The following is an 18736-nucleotide window of genomic DNA, read 5'->3' as shown; positions in this document are numbered from 1 at the left end:
CCCATGAGTGGGGGTAAACCACTGTTTGGGCACACGTCGGGGCTCAGAAGGGAAGTAGTGACTTTTGAAATGCAGACTTTGATGGAATGGTCTGCGGGTGTCACGTTGCGTTTGCAGAGCCCCTGGTGTGCCTAAACAGTAGAAACCCCCACAAGTGACCCCATTTTAGAAATTAGACCCCCAAGGAACTTATCTAGATATGTGGTGAGCACTTTGAACCCCCAAGTGCTTCACAGACGTTTACAACGCAGAGCCGTGAAAATAAAAAATCATTTTTCTTTCCTCAAAAATTATGTTTTAGCAAGCATTTTTTTTGATTCACAAGGGTAACAGGAGAAATTGGACCCCAGTAATTGTTGCGCAGTTTGTCCTGAGTATGCTGGTACCCCATATGTGGGGGTAAACCACTGTTTGGGCACACGTCAGGGCTCGGAAGTGAGGGAGCACCATTTGACTTTTTGAATACGAGATTGGCTGGAATCAATGGTGGCGCCATGTTGCGTTTGGAGACCCCTGATGTGCCTAAACAGTGGTAACCCCTCAATTCTACCTCCAACACTAACCCCAACACACCCCTAACCCTAATCCCAACTGTAGCCATAACCCTAAACACAAACCTAACCGCAACACACCCCTAACCACAACCCTAACCCCAACACACCCCTAACCATAACCACAACCCTAATTCCAACCCTAACCCTAAGGCTATGTGCCCACGTTGCGGATTCGTGTGAGATATTTTCGCACCATTTTTGAAAAATCCGCGGGTAAAAGGCACTGCGTTTTACCTGCGGATTTTCCGCGGATTTCCAGTGTTTTTTGTGCGGATTTCACCTGCGGATTCCTATTGAGGAACAGGTGTAAAACGCTGCGGAATCCGCACAAAGAATTGACATGCTGCGGAAAATACAACGCAGCGTTTCCGCGTTGTATTTTCTGCACCATGGGCACAGCGGATTTGGTTTCCATATGTTTACATGGTACTGTAAACCTGATGGAACACTGCTGCGAATCCGCAGCCAAATCCGCACCGTGTGCACATAGCCTAATTCTAAAGGTATGTGCACACGCTGCGGAAAACGCTGCGGATCCGCAGCAGTTTCCCATGAGTTTACAGTTCAATGTAAACCTACGGGAAACAAAAATCGCTGTGCCCATGCTGCGGAAAAACTGCACGGAAACGCAGCGGTTTACATTCCGCAGCATGTCACTTCTTTGTGCGGATTCCGCAGCGGTTTTACAACTGCTCAAATAGAAAATCGCAGTTGTAAAACCGCAGTGAAATGCGCAGAAAAAACGCGGTAAATCCGCCATAAATCCGCAGCGGTTTAGCACTGCGGATTTATCATATCCGCAGCGGAAAAATCCGCAGAGGACCAGAATACGTGTGCACATACCGAAACCCTAACCCTAGCCCTAACCCTAGCCCTAACCCTAACCCTACCCCTACCCCTAGCCCTAACCCTACCCCTAGCCCTAACCCTAGCCCTAACCCTACCCCTAACCCTACCCCTAACCCTACCCCTAACCCTAACCCTATTCTAACATTAGTGGAAAAAAAAAAATTTCTTTATTTTTTTATTGTCCCTACCTATGGGGGTGACAAAGGGGGGGGGGTCATTTATTATTTTTTTTATTTTGATCACTGAGATAGATTATATCTCAGTGATCAAAATGCACTTTGGAACGAATCTGCCGGCCGGCAGATTCGGCGGGCGCACTGCGCATGCGCCCGCCATTTTGGAAGATGGCGGCGCCCAGGGAGAAGACGGACGGGACCCCGGCTGGATCGGTAAGTATGATGGGGTGGGGGGGGACCACGGGGGGGGTATCGGAGCACGGGGGGGGAATCGGAGTGCGGGAGGGGTGGAACGGAGCACGGGGGGCGTGGAACGGAGCACGGGGGGGCTGGAATGGAGCACGGGGGGTGGAACGGAGCACCGGGGGGGGTGGATCGGAGTGCAGGGGGGGTGATTGGAGCACGGGGGGGTGATTGGAGCACGGGGGGAGCGGACAAGAGCACGGGGGGGAGCGGAGCACTGGACGGAGGGGAGCCGGAGCAGTGTACCGGCCAGATCGGAGGGCTGGGGGGGCGATCGGAGGGGTGGGGTGGGGGCACACTAGTATTTCCAGCCATGGCCGATGATATTTCAGCATCGGCCATGGCTGGATTGTAATATTTCACCCGTTATAATGGGTGAAATATTACAAATCGCTCTGATTGGCAGTTTCACTTTCAACAGCCAATCAGAGCGATCGTAGCCACGAGGGGGTGAAGCCACCCCCCCTGGGCTAAACTACCACTCCCCCTGTCCCTGCAGATCGGGTGAAATGGGAGTTAACCCTTTCACCCGATCTGCAGGGACGCGATCTTTCCATGACGCCGCATAGGCGTCATGGGTCGGAATGGCACCGACTTTCATGACGCCTACTTGGCGTCAAAGGTCGGGAAGGGGTTAAGTTTGAGAAATGATTACAAATAAAATTTCAACTAAATAAATTTTTCATTTACAGAACACAGTCTAACCTCACTGACAGGGAGACAGGGTCTGACTCTGAACTGGTCATTGACCCAGTTGGTGAAGGTGAAGAGGTGGCTGGTCCATCTTCTGCTCCTTCAGGCTCCATCCCTCCAGGATCCTCCTCATCTGGCCAGCCAGCTCCAGCTGCACCAGAACAACATCAAGAGGCACCACAGTTCTCATCATCAGCAGCAGCAGCAGCACCACCACCTAGCCAGGATGACCCTGGAAATAGCAGCAGCCCTACTGTTGCCCTGGAGCGATCCCCACAGGCTGCAGTCAGACCACAGCGTTCACGCCGCAGGAGAGAGCTTCTCCAAAGCAGGAGAAACGTGGATGCTGGGGTCATGAACTATTTGGCACGGGTTCGAGAGGATGATGGGGAGGAGGGATTTACAAGGAGCCTTGCCCAGTACTTACGGTCCATAGAGCGGGAGTTGAGGCTTCGTGTGAGAGGGTGTTTTCAGATCCTTATTGATGCATGCACCCCCCCAAATAACCCATACAATCTCTTGCAGATGATTGAACAGTGGCAGATGTCACCAGAAAATATACTGCGGCCTCAGAGATTACAAGGCATGCATGCTCAACAAGGATCTGAAGCACCCCCTCCACGTCAGCCAACACCTCAACCCCAACCCACAACGAACGCACAATGGCAACCTCAGCACCATATGGCGGGATATGAGCAACCATCCCAATATGGCCACTTGTCCACACCCAGTGCTGGAGGCTGGTCCCAACCTGGGTTTGGACAATATGGTCATTTTGGTTTGGGGTATGATTCCCGCCCATATGGTCATCAACATCAGGGGTATCTCCAAAATCCTGTCCCCAATCTTCAAAGTGCCCAGCAACATAGCAGGCATAATGTCCCTCAGGCCACTACCACATCTGCACAGGGTGCTGGACAATTGGGCCTACAAAGGCCACCTGATGCTGACCCTGAGCAATCAACATCTCCAGCACCTACCTACCATGACTTGTAATTTTTTTTTTTTTTTAACCATTTTGTTTATTTTTTATATTTGATTTGTATACACAATATTGTGTTTGTTTGTGCTTACATAGCAATCTGTAATGTGGATGTGTAATGTAATGTGGATGTTGATCCTAATTGTTATGGCCACAAAAAAATGTGGAATTTAGAAAAAAAAAAAAAGGTTATGACAAAACAATAACCAACCCAAAACAAATTTAGATAAGTAAAATTTTCGTTACTAACAATCAAATTCTGGATGCGCTCTATTCATTCTTACATCACACACACATGATATGCCCATAACCATATGTGAAATAATTAAATACAACAGACCTAGTTTCAAAATTGTAAATTTTTTTTTTATATATCTCAATAATTACACATGCAAAATTGCATAGTCTTGCCAGGGAGTAGCACCTTGAGGAGTCAAAAAATAATTTGTCAATACATCACGAACTTTGAGGCCAGAAAGTGGACGACGCGGAGGAGGGACATATGGGGTAGGCCTACTAACATTGCTCATGAGGTGATCTTCAAAATTTGGTGAGGAACAATCATGTATTCTGGTGAAATTATGTAGAATAACACAGACTTTGATCACTTCATTGATTGTAGCCTCACTCAGCTGAATGGCAGACTGAAGAACCCGCCATTTGGCTACAAGAATCCCAAAGGCGCACTCAACCAGTCTCCGTGCCCTGGAAAGTCTCAAATTAAACACCCTTAGTTTTAGGCGCTCGCTCAAAACACATTTGTTCAGAGCGGCCTATCACGTTCACTAATCAAAATTATGTTATGTTTGTGTGTGTGTAGCCCATTCACTATCCCCATCTATTCCCCAACCCCTGAAGATGGCTGGACCATCATTGTAAATACATCATTGTAAATACACACCTGTACTTTGTATCTCCCCCACCTCATTGTAGATTGTAAGCTCTCACAAGCAGGGTCGTCTTATTTTGCTTTAATTATTGTATTGTTAACGTTGTTACTTATGACTTTTGTGTTTGAAACTGTTAAACTGTAAAGCGCTGCGGAATATGTTGGCGCTATATAAATAAAGATTATTATTATTATTATTACCCTCCGCCGGTGGTCAAGGTTGCGCCTGGGGTAAGGCCTCATGACGTGCCTCGTCAGTTGGAATGCCTCATCTCCAACCAAAACAAAAGGCACTGCTTCCGCATTGGAGCCTGGGAGTTGTTGTGGTGGTGGGAGGTTCAACTGGTTGTCACGTAGCCGCCGACCCATTATGGACGAATTGAAGACCCTTGAGTCTCCAGTTTGCCCATAGGCCCCAATGTCTACAATTATAAACCTGTAGTTACTGTCAGCAACTGCTAACAGAACTACAGAGAAAAACTGCTTATAATTGTAGAATTGGGAACCAGAGTTCGGCGGCTTACGCACCCTGATATGTTTCCCATCCACAGCTCCAATGCAGTTAGGGAAGTCACAAGTGTTTTTGAAACCAGTGGCGATTTTGAGCCAATCCTCCTGTTTGGGCTCAGGCATCACAACTTCCTGAAGTTTCTGCCATATTTGGGAACAGGTTGTCCGAATAATGCGTGAAATTGTCGACCGCCCAATCAGAAACTCCAGGTGTAGACCCGCATAGGACAACCCTGTGGACAGGAAGCTGAAATACAAGAAAAATAAATAAAAAACATTAACATGAGGACTAAGAAAACATGAATAAGCACAAGTGTATATTTCATTTACTATGACATTATTGACAATATAAAAATGTTCATTTAACATTCTTACAATACTAGAATATTAAAACCAGTTTTGTTGATGTGCTTGTGGCTTCATGTCCAACTAAAGTTACTGAAACATAGTAGGACACAACACATTTAAAAAAAAGATCATCAACATACAGTATGTGCGAATGTTGAATACATACCGTAAGGTTCGGAGCAGACGCTCCTCAGCAGAGATGGCTTTTCTCATCCAGGTGTCCTGATAGGTGATCCCAGGACGTAAGATCTCCAACAACATGTCAAAAGTCCTGATGGACATGCGACTATACAGGTAAAACTTGTCAGGATGTGCCCTCAAAGCTGAATATAGTCTCTGGAAATGTCCTTTACTCTGGCGTTGGGTCAATAGAGGACCGGATATGGCTGGCCAAAGCGACGAGACAACACCCAGTGAAGCAACACCCGCTCAGTTGTGCTTAAATACACATGGTCAGACATGTTTGTAAGGTCAAAGCAACACAGCCAAAATATGCTAGAGAACATATAGGGCAGATGGGAGGGGTCCACCTGTTGTAGAGGTCTTAAATAGTGTTGTTAATGATGGTTTAAATGATTTGCAGGCCTGAAAACCGTTAAATGTCCATTTTGTGATGGTGCGTGCAAAATACGCCATACGGATCACATACGGATTACACACGCACAAGCACATGCGCGAAATACGCGACCACACCTAAGCAACGCATTAACTACGGAAGTAGATTTCTGGGACATTTTGGCGTATTGAACGCGTAGTACGGACGTATAATACGTTCTGTATTGTCTTACGCCAAGTGTGACGCCGGCCTCAGAGGGCGCTGAAGATGCTGCAGCTGCCGCAGGAACCAGGAGAGGTGAGTATTAGAAGGGGGGCCCAATGCCAGCGCTGGCACCGGGGGGGGGGGGGGGGTGCTGGTCACGGCGGCGGTCGGCGCCGCCCGAAGATTTAAAGGGCATGCGTCTCTTTTTTTTTTCTTCCTCCTCTCTGGGTCGGGGCCCACCGGGCATTTCACCGATATCCCGGTGGGCCAGTCCGACGTTGTATGTAATCATTAATCCTGTTAACCTCTTTAAAGGCAATGTGTCTTCAGGTATTTGCTGTCCCATCTGAAAGCAGTATGGTGTAGGGGCAGAGACTCTGATTCTAGCAATGTATCACTTACTAGGCTTTTTGTTGCATGTTAAATATTAATTATTCTTATTTTTATTCTGTACCGAGCACATGGTTTCTTGCTGACACTATCAAAAGCTATTTCTGTGTATGTAGCTCAGAGTATAAGTTAACACCATATACAGAGGACATGTGATCTGTGTTGAACATATATAAATGTCTCTTAGGAGGGTGTGGGGGCTTTTGTCACGTGGGATGGTCACCTCCCTGCCTTCACCATCATTCTCCATGGACATGAGACAAGACACGAGGAACAACAGCTGTTAGCTACTCCATGCCATGATGATCTTCAAACTTCACACAGACAGACTGTTTTACCATTCAGGACCTTGGGAAAGATGAGTAACAAGACAAGCGCTGATATTTACACATGGACACTCTGTTCGTAACTGTTTAATCTACTTTTATGTTTTTGCTGCAATGGTGGATAATTCAATAAACCACTATACTTTCTTCAGAATATCATGACATTTTTCTTTTAAGAATAACGCACCTGGTTAAGTCTTGATTAGATATTTTTGCTAAATAACCATTTTTAACACTGCACTTTTGATAAATCACTGTTTTCCCTGCTGCAGATCTACCAGTTCTCTGAATAACCCCGCCAACATCACTGATTAGCAGCTTTCAGTGTACACTGTGCATAGGCAGAAAGCTGACAATCAGTGCTTGGGGCAGGGTTATACAGAGCTCATGAATATGGAAGACTACCTGGCAACAGGTTTATTATTCCTCTAGTGATAATTTTCTGCTTATATAACTATGATTTTATTAAAACTACAGCAAGCAGAACAGTAAGTGACACATCAGTGGAAACGGGGTCTCTGTCTTTAAATTATGCTGCTCTCAGATTGCGTGGCAAAAACCTGGTAACAGATTCCCTTTGAGTGACTGCAACAGCTAAACTTTACATTATAACTGTTATAAGACTTGAAAAAAAAACTATGGGGCCGATTAATCCGTTTTATCCTGAAATCTACTGTAAATCTTTGTGAAATGTTGCTGACATGTCAATGTAAGGAGGCTTATTTGTTGTGCAATGCTCCTTTGGGAAATGTAATATGCAAATTACCTCTTCAGAGATGAAGAGGACTTTAACTCTATAGCGCCACCTGTTGGAAGCAGCAATCCTACAAGTCATTATTGCAAGGCAATTTGCATTTGAAATGTTGCAAAATTTTTGTAACTTTTGCTGGATTGATGTCAGCTTAGGCGTCTTTCACACTTACGGTTTTTACAATCAGTCACACTCCGTCAAAATGTTGAAAAGACGGATCCTGTGCAGATTGTAAAAAACGGGAGCACTGGATCTGTTTTTTTGATGGACCAGTCAAGGCAGTTGTTGCCAGAATTGGCTATGTGCACACGTTGTGTATGCCTCTTCGCCGCATTTTTTTGCGCGAAAACGCATACACAACACAACCCATGTTAAAAATAATTAAAAAATAAAAAATCGTGATATTCTTACCTTCCGGCGTCCCCCGCAGACTTCCCGATGCTCGCGATGCTCCGTTCCCAGTGATATCTTACGAGACAATGACCTGTGATGACGTAGCGGTCTCGAGAGACTGCTACGTCATTGGGTCATTTCATTTCGCAAGGCATCACTGGGAAAGGGAGCTGCCGGGAGCATCGCGGGGCTGCGGGGAAAACGCCAGAAGGTGAGACTATCACGATTTTTTAATTATTATTTTTAAAATTATATCTTTTTACTGTTGATGCTGCATAGGCAGAGAGAGAGAGAGCGAGAGAGAATTTCTCTGACGGGAAATTCTTCCGCGCATGCTTAGTTTCAAAAGACGGCATCCGTACCTGGATTCCTGCTTTTGACAGTCAGTAATGGATCCTGCATCCATAGGCTTCCAATTATAGCAAAAGCGCAAGATCCGTCACTGGGCGATTTTCCGACGTACACAAAAAACGTTCCTATGTGTGTTGTCTCTGCCCGACGGACAGTGATTTTTACGACGGATGCAGTGCATGATGAATGAATCGGAAGGCCATCCGTTGCTAATACAAGTCTATGAGAAAAAAACGGATACAGCAGAAATATTTGCTGGATCCGTTTTTTTTCACAAAACGACGCATTGTGATGGAAAAAGAAAGACGGAAGTGTGAAAGAGGCCTAACCCAAATCTTTGGACAATGCAAAGATTTTAGCATGAGAGGATATGGCTAAGCACTGCCCAACTTATTCATCATGATGTACACAACAGAAGTAGCCTAAAGTAAGGTTACTTTCACACTAGCGTCGTACAACGCACGTCGCAATGCGTCGTTTTGGAGAAAAAACGCATCCTGCAACGTTGTCTGCAGGATGCGTTTTTTCCCCATAGACTAACATTAGCGACGCATTGCGACATGTCGCAACCGTCGTTCGACGGTTGCGTCGTGTTGTGGCGGACCGTCGGAACAAAAAAGTTACATGTAACGTTTTTTTGTGCGTCGTGTCCGCCATTTCCGACCGTGCATGCGTGGCCGGAACTCCGCCCCCTCCTCCCCGCAACTCACAATGGGGCAGTGGCTGCCCCCTTTGTGCTGCGTTGTCACAGGATGCGTCGGTACGTTGGCCCGACGCACTGCGACGGGCCGACGCTAGTGTGAAAGTAGCCTAAGACAAATAAGTACATCACAGGAATACATTTCTGATGCTGATGCATGGCAGCAGAGCAGTGCACCAAATTCATTGACAGGCACATGCCTGTTAATGAATTTGCCAAATCTTACTACAGAACATACTAGATTAAAGGGAACCTATCTCCAGGTTTTTCTAATATAAACTATGATTACCATCTTTAATGCCTCTTTGACAGCAGTCTAGCAAGGATATAAATCCCCATCCCCATCTGCAAATTAAAAAAAAAAACCTTTTATAATCCCCCCCTTATTGGGCAGTTTGATCCGATAGGCGTCAATGGTCTTCGCTGCCTCCTCTATCCTCGCAATCGCTATCCTCGTGTCTTGCTTCATGTGGATGACGCATCCTACGTCCTGAAAACAAAACCTCCAATCTCACTCATGTGCAGGCGCACTTTTCTATGCCCTGATGAGAGCAGAGCAAACTACTGTGATGCGCATGTGCCAGCTTTACATGCGGGTTACCAGTGCTCTTCGCTTCTCCTGGAGATGGGAATAAGGACAGAGTTGAACGAATATGTTCGGAATTGGTCACCGAATCTGAATTTGCCATATTCGTGCCGAATTTATGTTTGACGATTGATTCCGAACATATATGTGCATTTCTACTTCCATTGACTCCAATGACGTTCGGCTGTGTTCGACGAATATTGCAAATACAATATTTGCCGCAGATCAAAATCGGAACTGAATTTTGAAAAATTTCTCAACTCTACTGTCGAGAACATTACGTTCAATGAACACAGATCACTCGTATCAACAATCTTTCTGTGTGCATGATACTGCGGTCAGGCTTGTCATAACAGACCATTAGATGACAGCTGATCAGCTTGCGTGTAGCTGATAGGTGGCTGTTTAATGACTGGTCAACCTGTCTAAATGGGCCTTTAATCATATTACTATTTGGCAGAGCTTCAAAAATTTATTCCAATTTAAAAAACAAAAAATTAAGACAACAGATAAGACTGTCAGCATCTGTCTGCGGGTTCATCAGTGATCTAACTTGTATGGGCATCTCCCAACTCTCCTCTCACTACACATATCAGGAAAAGAAGGATTAGTAATAATTATAAGCAAGCACTAAAATGCTCAGATGCTCGTTACCCAAACTGAGCAATTCCTAATGCTTGAATGCTCGTTTGAAGTAGCGAGCATAATGGGAGTCAGTGGGTTAATTCAAGCATTTTTCCGGCAGACCCTACAAGGGGGCAGTAAAAGTGTTCAAATGGATGGAAAAAATGCTGAATGGAAGGAGAACAGCATGGGGAAAACCCCTGAAAGCATCTCTGACTCCCAGATAACTACTGAGAACAATGGTATCACACTTTTACTCCACTTTAACCCCTTTCTGAAATGGGTGTAATAATACGCCATCGGACTCCCTTCTTTTGATGTAGGCTGCGGCGCTGAGCCCACATCTTTCCTAGCACATGTCAACTGTTTTGAACAGCTGACATGTGCCTCTAACAGCCACAGGTGGAATCGTAATCCACCCGGAGCTGTTAACCCATTAAATGCCGCTGTCAATCTCAAGGAAGTGCTCCGGAAATCCTGCCCATAGGTGACCCTGTCACGTGAACACGGGTCACCGAAGGGTTGGCATGACAACCAGTGGTCTCCAGCAGACCTGTATGGTTGTCATAGCTGGATTGCTATGAGCGCCGCCCGGTGGTCGGCGCTCATAGCAAGTGAGCATTTCTGTTACATACAAGCAATCTGATCATAAAAAAATGTTTTTAAATATATAAATATATACATATATACACTGCTATAAAATAAAGAGAACACTTAAACAACAGAATATAACTTCAAATGAATCAAACTTCTGTGAAATCAAACTGTCCACTTAGGAAGCAACACTGACAATCAATTTCACATGCTGTTGTGCAACAGGAATAGACAATAGATGGAAATTATTGGCAATTATCAAGACGCACTCAATAAAGGAGTTGTTCTGCTGGTGGGGAACACAGAGCACACCTCAGTACTAATGCTTTCTGGCTGATGTTTTGGTCACTTTTGAATGTTGGTTGTGCTTTCACACTCGTGGTAGCATGAGGCGGACTCTACAACCCACACAAGTGGCTCAGGTAGTGCTGCTCATCCAGGATGGTACATCAATGCGAGCGAGCTATGACAAGAAGGTTTGCTGTGTCTGTCAGCGTAGTGTCCAAATGCTGGAGGCGCTACCAGGAGACAGGCCAGTACACCAGGAGAGGTGGAGGAAGCCGTAGGAGGGCAACAATCCAGCAGGACCGCTACCTCTGCCTTTGTGCAAGGAGGAACAGGAGGAGCACTGCCAGAGCCCTGCAAAATGACTTCCAGCAGGCCACAAATCTGCATGTGTCTACACAAACGATTACAAACCGACTCCATGAGGATGGTCTGAGTGCCCGACGTCCACAAATGGGGGTTGTGCTCACAGCCCAACACCGTGCAGGACAATTGCCATTTGCCACAGAACACCAGGATTGGCAAATTTGCCACTGGCGCCCTGTGCTCTTCACAGATGAAAGCAGGTTCACACTGAGCACATGTGACAGACGTGACAGAGTCTGGAGAAGCCGTGAAGAGCGATCTGCTGCCTGCAACACCCTTCAGCATGACCGGTTTGGCAGTGGGTCAGTAATGGTGTGGGGTGGCATTTCTTTGGAGGGCCGCACAGCCCTCCATGTGCTCGCCAGAGGTAGCCTGACTGCCATTAGGTACCGAGATGAGATCCTCAGACCCCTTGTGAGACCATATGCTGGTGCAGTTGGCCCTGGGTTCCTCCTAATGCAGGATAATGCCAGACCTCATGTGGCTGGAGTGTGTCAGCAGTTCCTGCAAGATGAAGGCATTGAAGCTATGGACTGGCCCGCCCGTTCCCCAGACCTGAATCCGATTGAACACATCTGGGACATCAAGTCTCGCACCATCCACCAACGTCAAGTTGCACCACAGACTGTCCAGGAGATGGCAGATGCTTTAGTCTAGGTCTGGGAGGAAATCCCTCAGGAGACCATCCTCGGCCTCATCAGGAGCATGCCCAGGCATTGTAGGGAGATCATACAGGCACGTAGAGGTCACACACACTACTGAGCATTCTTTCCTTGTCTTGAGGCATTTATGCTGAAGCTGGATCAGCCTGTAACTTCATTTTCCACTTTGATTTTGAGCATCATTCCAACTCCAGACCTCCGTGGGATATAAGTTGTGATTTACGTTGATCATTTTTAGATTTTTTTGTTCTCAACAAATTCCACTATGTAATGTAGATTTAAAACTGGAATATTTCATTCAGCGATATCTAGGGAGTGGGATTTTAGTGTTCCCTTAATTTTTTGAGAAGTATATATATATATATATATATATATATACATATACATATGTATATATATACATATATATCCAGCTTTGGCAAAAATTAAGGGACTACTGCAATATTTTCAGTTTGTTCGATTGTTCTCTTTATAGGCATATTTTTGAGTAATATGTAAATTGTTCTTTTATTCTATAAACTACTGACAACATGTCTCCGAAGTTCCAAGCAATATATTTTCGTATTTATTTTCTGAAACTGAGAAATGGTCAAAATAACAAAAAAAATGCATTGCTTGCAGACCTCAAATAATGCAAAAAACAAAACAAAAAACAAGTTTATAATCATTTAGAAACAACAATACTAATGTTTTAACTCAGGAAGAGTTCAGAAATCAATATTTTGTGGAATAACCATGATTTTTAATCACAGCTTTCATACGTCTTGGCATGCTTTCCACCAGTCTTTCATACTGCTTTTGGGTGACCTTATGCCACTCCTGGTACAAAAACTTAAGCAGTACTTCTTTGTTTGATGACTTGTGACTATCCATCTTCCTCTTGATTACATTCCAGAGGTTTTCAATGGGGTTCAGGTCTGGAGATTGGGCTGGCCATGACAGGGATTTGATGTGGTGGTCCTTTAGCCACACCTTGATTGACCTAGCTGTGTGGCATGGCACATTGTCCTGCTGGAAAAAACAGTCTTCAGATTTGGGGAACATTGCCTGAGCAGAAGGATTTAACTTTTTCCAGGATAACCTTGTATGCGGCTTGAGTCATATGTCCTTCGCAAAGATTAACCTGCCCAATTCCAGCCTTGCTGAAGCATCCACACATCGTCACCGATCCTCCACCAAATTTCACAGTGGGTGAAAGACACTGTGGCTTGTACGCCTCTCAAGGTCTCCATCTAACCATTAGACGACCAGGTGTTGGGCAAAGCTGAAAATTAGACTCATCAGAGAAGATTACCTTACTCCAGTCCTCTATGGTCCAATCCTTATGGTCTTTGGCAAACTTCAGCCTGGCTCTCCTTTGCTTCTCAATGATGAAAGGCTTTTTTCTAGCTTTACATGACTTGAGTCCTGCCTCTTGGAGCCTGTTACGAACTGTTCTTGCCGTGCACTTCACCCCAGCTGCTATTTGCCATTCCTTCTGTAGGTTATTTGATGTCATCCTACGGTTGCTGAGTGACATTTGAATAAGATGATGCCATCCCGGTCAGTGGAGAGTCGTTTTTGTCCTCTGCTGGTCTGTAGATTTGTTGTCCCCAATGTCTGCCTCTTGACCTTGATGTAATGGACTGCTCTCTCAGAAATCTTAAGGATGGAGGCACATGATGCTCACTGTGTCCTTCTACTTCTAAAGCCAGAATTGAGCCCTTCTTTTCCTCACTCAAGACTTTTCTTTTCAACTCCTTTGGCATGGTTAAAAGTTATTTTTCATTCCTATTACTTCTAGGATATGTGTAGCACTTGTTTTGCCATCCAGCTTGTCCTACTGCAAGAGGATTGTGAACACCGCAGCAGTGATTTTTAGACTTTCCTTCGTTAAATAAGATTTGGTTCAGGTGATCACCTAATCAGAAGCACATTAAGTAGAATGAGGTGTACTCTGGTTGGAATTCAAGTGACACTGGAATGGAATGGCTGTCAGACATGTAGAGAAGCTGATTTTTATAAAACTGTGCGGTGGTCTCTTAATTTTTGCCAGAAGTGTATATAAAAGTTCAAATCATCCCCCTTTCAACCTATTCAAAATGAAACAAAAAAAAAAATATATATATACATATTTGGTATCGCCGCATTCAGAATAGCCTAGTCTATCAATATAAAAAAGAATTAACCTGATCGCTAAATAGCATAACGAAAAAATAGTCAAAGCGCCAGAATTACGTTTTATTTGTCACTGATACATTGCAATAAAATGCAATAATGTGTGATCAAAAGATCAAATCTACACCAAAACGGTATCAATAAAAATGTCAGCTTGGTGCACAAAACGTAAGCTCTCACCTAGCCCCAAATCACGAAAAATGGAGCAGCTACATATCTCAGAAAATGTCGCTTTTTTTAACCAAAGTTTGGATTTTTTTTTCATCACTTAAATAAAAAATAATCTAGACATGTTTGGTGTCTATGAACTCATAATGACCTGGAGAATCATAGTGGCCGGTCAGTTTTATCATTTATTGAACATGGTTAAAAAAATCTGTGGAACTGCACTTTTTTTTTGCAATTTCACCGCACTTTGAAGTTTTCCAGTACATGATGTGTTAAAAGCAATGATGTCGTTCAAAAGTACAACTTGTCCTGAAAAAAACAAGCCCTCACATGGCCATTTTGACCCAAAAATAAAAAAGTCATGGCTCTGTGAAGGGGAGCAAAAAACAAAAATGCAAAAACGGAAAATGGCCTGGGGGTTAACTGGGATATCCGTGACTTTAAACAAAAAAAAAGGCATGTTGCTAACAGGGGCAACTACCTGTCTGTTGTCTCCCCCAATTAGGCAGCAGAAGCCGGATGTCAATCATCATGACACCAGTAGGCCCACCCTGTCAACAGGAAGAGAAACTGCTGCTCTGTAGACAGGGAGTAGCTGAATCTCTGGCAGGAGCGGTCAATGATCGGCGCCAGGTACAACAGAGAGGTAGTTGCCACTGTTAGCAACTACATGCCTTTTTTCTAAAGTCCCAGATATCCTCTTTAAGGACTGACAATGAAACATTCAAAATCAACGAGAAACAAAACATTGTACAGGAAACAAAACATTCTTTCCTGTACAATGACTTGTTTATAAAGCAACATTTAAAACAGATTTTTTTTAAATTATTTAAGTAAACCAAAAAAACTTGGAAATTTCAGTGTAATTTATGAAGGGAGCAAGAACTGTCAAAATTTAGATGGAAGAGGCACTTAGATACACTCTGTATTAGACATAAAGGAGGGCATCATACACATTCTGTTCAAATTGTCATGTAGCGATACTCTTAGACTCAAGGCTATGCTTTAGTGCAATGCCTGCCAAAAACTAGAAGCAGGGTTATCCATACACCCTTGAAGGTAACAACTGGAGGGCATTATTCAAATACTATGAACAAAGTGTAGTTTTGATACTCTTACACTCATAAAGACTCTGCACACAGTGCAAAGTCTGCCAAAAATTACAAGCAGAGTCATCCATACACCCTTGAAGGCACCAATTGGAGTGCCCCATTCAAATACTAACAAAGTGTAGTTGTGGTAATTCTACACTCATAAAGGCTCGGCACACAGTGCAAAGCCAGAAAAAATTAGGAGGGTCATCCATAGACCCTTGAAGGCAACAACTGGAGGGCCTCATTCAAATATTAAGAATATATAGTTGTGGTACTTCCACACTCAAAGACTCTGCATAGTGGAAAGCCATAAAAAATTTTGAGGAGGGTCATCCATACACCGTTGAAAACAACAACTGGAGGACTTCATTCAAAATATTGAAATTTAAAACCACATCAAGCTAGGTATTGCTTGACCAGCTTTAAAAACTTTTCTCTCCTTGTCAAAAATACTCGGTCATCAGGGCCTGGATGCTAGGAGGGTGTCATGAAATTGGCGCAGGCCTTTGTCAGTGTACCCCTGCCTCTGCTGTATCTGGTGTATGTGTCCCTTGCCTCTCCTCTTTGGTTACGGCAATAAGCTTGCCCCGGCTGCTTGCGTTGTCTGATGGGGATTTTTTTAACATATTTTAGAAATATTAGAGATTAGAAAGAAAATTATAAACATACATGTTAAAGGTAAAAGTTATAAGACCATCTCCAAGCAGTTTGATGTTCCTGTGACTACAGTTGCACATATTATTCAGAAATTTAAGATCCATAGGACTGTAGACAACCTGAGCCGACGTGACTGCAGGAGGAAAATTGATGATAAATCAAAGAGACAGATGATACGAATGGTAACAAAGAGCCCAGAAAAACTTCTAAACAGATTAAAGGTGAACTTCAAGCTCAAGGAACATCAGTGTCAGATCGCACCCATCCATCGTTGTATGAGCCAAAGTGGACTTCATGGGAGACAACCAAGGAAGACACCATTGTTGAAAATAAAACATAAAAAAGCCAGACTGGAATTTGCCAAACTACATGTTGACTGACAAGCCACAAAGCTTCTGGGAGAATGTCCTATGGACAGATGAGACAAAAACGGAACTTTTTGGCAAGGCACATCAACTCTATGTTCACAGACGGAAAAATGAAGCATATCAAGAAAAGAACACTGTCCCTATTGTAAAACATGGAGGAGGCTCTATGTTCTTGGGCTGCTTTGCTGCATCTGGTACAGGGTGTCTAGAATTTATGCAGGGTACAATAAAATCTCAAGACTATCAAGGCATTCTAGAGAGAAATGTGCTGCCCAGTGTCAGAAAGCTTGGTCTCAGTCGCAGGTCATGGGTCTTCCAACGGGTTAATGACCCAAAACACACAGCTTAAAGCACCCAAGAATGGCTAAGAGGAAAACATTGGACTATTCTGAAGTGGCCTTCTATGAGCCCTGACCTAAGTCCTATTGAGCATCTTTGGAAAGAGCTGAAACATGCTGTCTGGAAAAGGCAACCTTCAAACACGAGACAACTGGAGCAGTTTGCTCTTGAGGAGAGGGCCAAAATACCTGACGAGAGGTACAGAAGTCTCATTGACAGTTACAGGAATTGTTTGATTGCAGTGATTGCCTTCAAAAGGCTGTACAACAAAATATTAAGTTAAGGATACCATCATTTCATAAGTTTTTTGTTTGTTTTTTAATTCTGTGGAAGCATGGTTGAAAAGCAATGTCTGACTTTCATTTGTACATTGTCATAGAATTTTTATTTATTATTACTTTGGTCAGATTCAAGTTATTTCTGTGACCATTGTTGGTTTTTCTGTCATTAAACGAGAGGTATCAACAATTTTGACTGTGTATATATTTAGCAACAGACTGAAAAGCCCTAAGCCCTGCCTAGTTGCTGTATTCAGCCACTCTCCTATGCTCCAGAAGGTGTCCTTAGGCTAAATGCAGAATGTATCGCATAGAAACAGCAAAGCACAAGATTAGCCCTTAGAAGGACTTCTAGTTTGATGGTTCACCAAAGTATCACAACTAAAGGACTCTGATTTCTAAAACTGTGCATACAGGCCTAGACAACTACTCTCTTCCTCCAATCAGAACTGTCCCTGCGCTGTGCAGTGGCATCTCTGTGCTGAGTGTGGTGGCGCCGGTCTTTTTATAACCTTTGATGGGGTAATGCGGCTAGCCAATCACAGTAATGCCACTATCAAGATAGTTATGATATTACAGTGACTGTGTCACGACTGTTGTCGAGAGTCTCAGGACCAGGGGTTCCTTCCCTGTCCCTAATTCTAGGGGCACCCTAGCTTGCTCTGTTCCCCTGATTACTTCTGATGGTGAAGATGCCAGGGGCACGTACTTTGCCTTGGCGCCTTAATCCGTCCTAAGTCTGTAGTCTTCCCCCACCCAGGGAAGAGGGGAGAAGTAGTGTTATTATTATTATTATTATTTATTATTATAGCGCCATTTATTCCATGGCGCTTTACATGTGAGGAGGGGTATGCATAATAAAACAAGTACAATAATCTTTAACAATACAAGTCACAACTGGTACAGGAGGAGAGAGGACCCTGCCCGCGAGGGCTCACAATCTACAAGGGATGGGTGAGGATACAGTAGGTGAGGGTAGAGCTGGCTGTGCAGCGGTTTGGTCAATCGGTGGTTACTGCAGGTTGTAGGCTTGTCGGAAGAGGTGGGTCTTCAGGTTCTTTTTGAAGGTTTCGATGGTAGGCGAGAGTCTGATATGTTGTGGTAGAGCATTCCAGAGTAGGGGGGATGCACGAGAGAAATCTTGTATGCGATTGTGGGAAGAGGAGATAATAGGGGAGTAGAGAAGGAGATCTTGTGAGGATCGGAGGTTGCGTGCAGGAAAGTACCGGGAGACGAGGTCGCAGATGTATGGAGGAGACAGGTTGTGGATGGCTTTGTATGTCATGGTTAGGTTTTTGTACTGGAGTCTCTGGGTGATGGGGAGCCAGTGCAGGGATTGACAGAGGGGAGAGGCCGGGGAATAGCGGGGGGACAGGTGGATTAGTCGGGCAGCAGAGTTTAGAATAGATTGGAGGGGTGCAAGAGTGTTAGAGGGGAGGCCACAGAGCAGGAGGTTACAGTAGTCAAGGCGGGAGATGATGAGGGCATGGACTAGGGTCTTTGCAGATTCTTGGTTTAGGAATGTGCGGATCCGTGAAATATTTTTGAGTTGGAGGCGGCAGGAAGTGGAAAGGGTTTGGATATGTGGTTTAAAGGAGAGATCAGTGTCAAGGATTACCCCAAGACAGCGGGCTTGTGGGACT

The 18736-nt window shown here is 44.4% G+C and overlaps 1 long non-coding RNA gene across 1 annotated transcript in view; it reads right to left on the bottom strand.

The window, feature by feature from the left end:
- Positions 1 to 3960: 3960 nt before the first annotated feature.
- LOC138667481 (uncharacterized) overlaps positions 3961 to 18736 on the bottom strand; it is a 161387-nt gene continuing 146611 nt past the window's right edge. Inside the window, exon 3 of the long non-coding RNA XR_011318781.1 lies at positions 3961 to 5143. This is a non-coding gene — a long non-coding RNA (uncharacterized lncRNA). The remainder of the gene's footprint in view (positions 5144 to 18736) is intronic.

The sequence above is a fragment of the Ranitomeya imitator genome, chromosome 2 (genome assembly GCF_032444005.1).
Source record: "Ranitomeya imitator isolate aRanImi1 chromosome 2, aRanImi1.pri, whole genome shotgun sequence".
Taxonomy (NCBI): Eukaryota; Metazoa; Chordata; class Amphibia; order Anura; family Dendrobatidae; genus Ranitomeya; species Ranitomeya imitator.
This window is presented reverse-complemented; position numbering and strand designations above follow the sequence as displayed.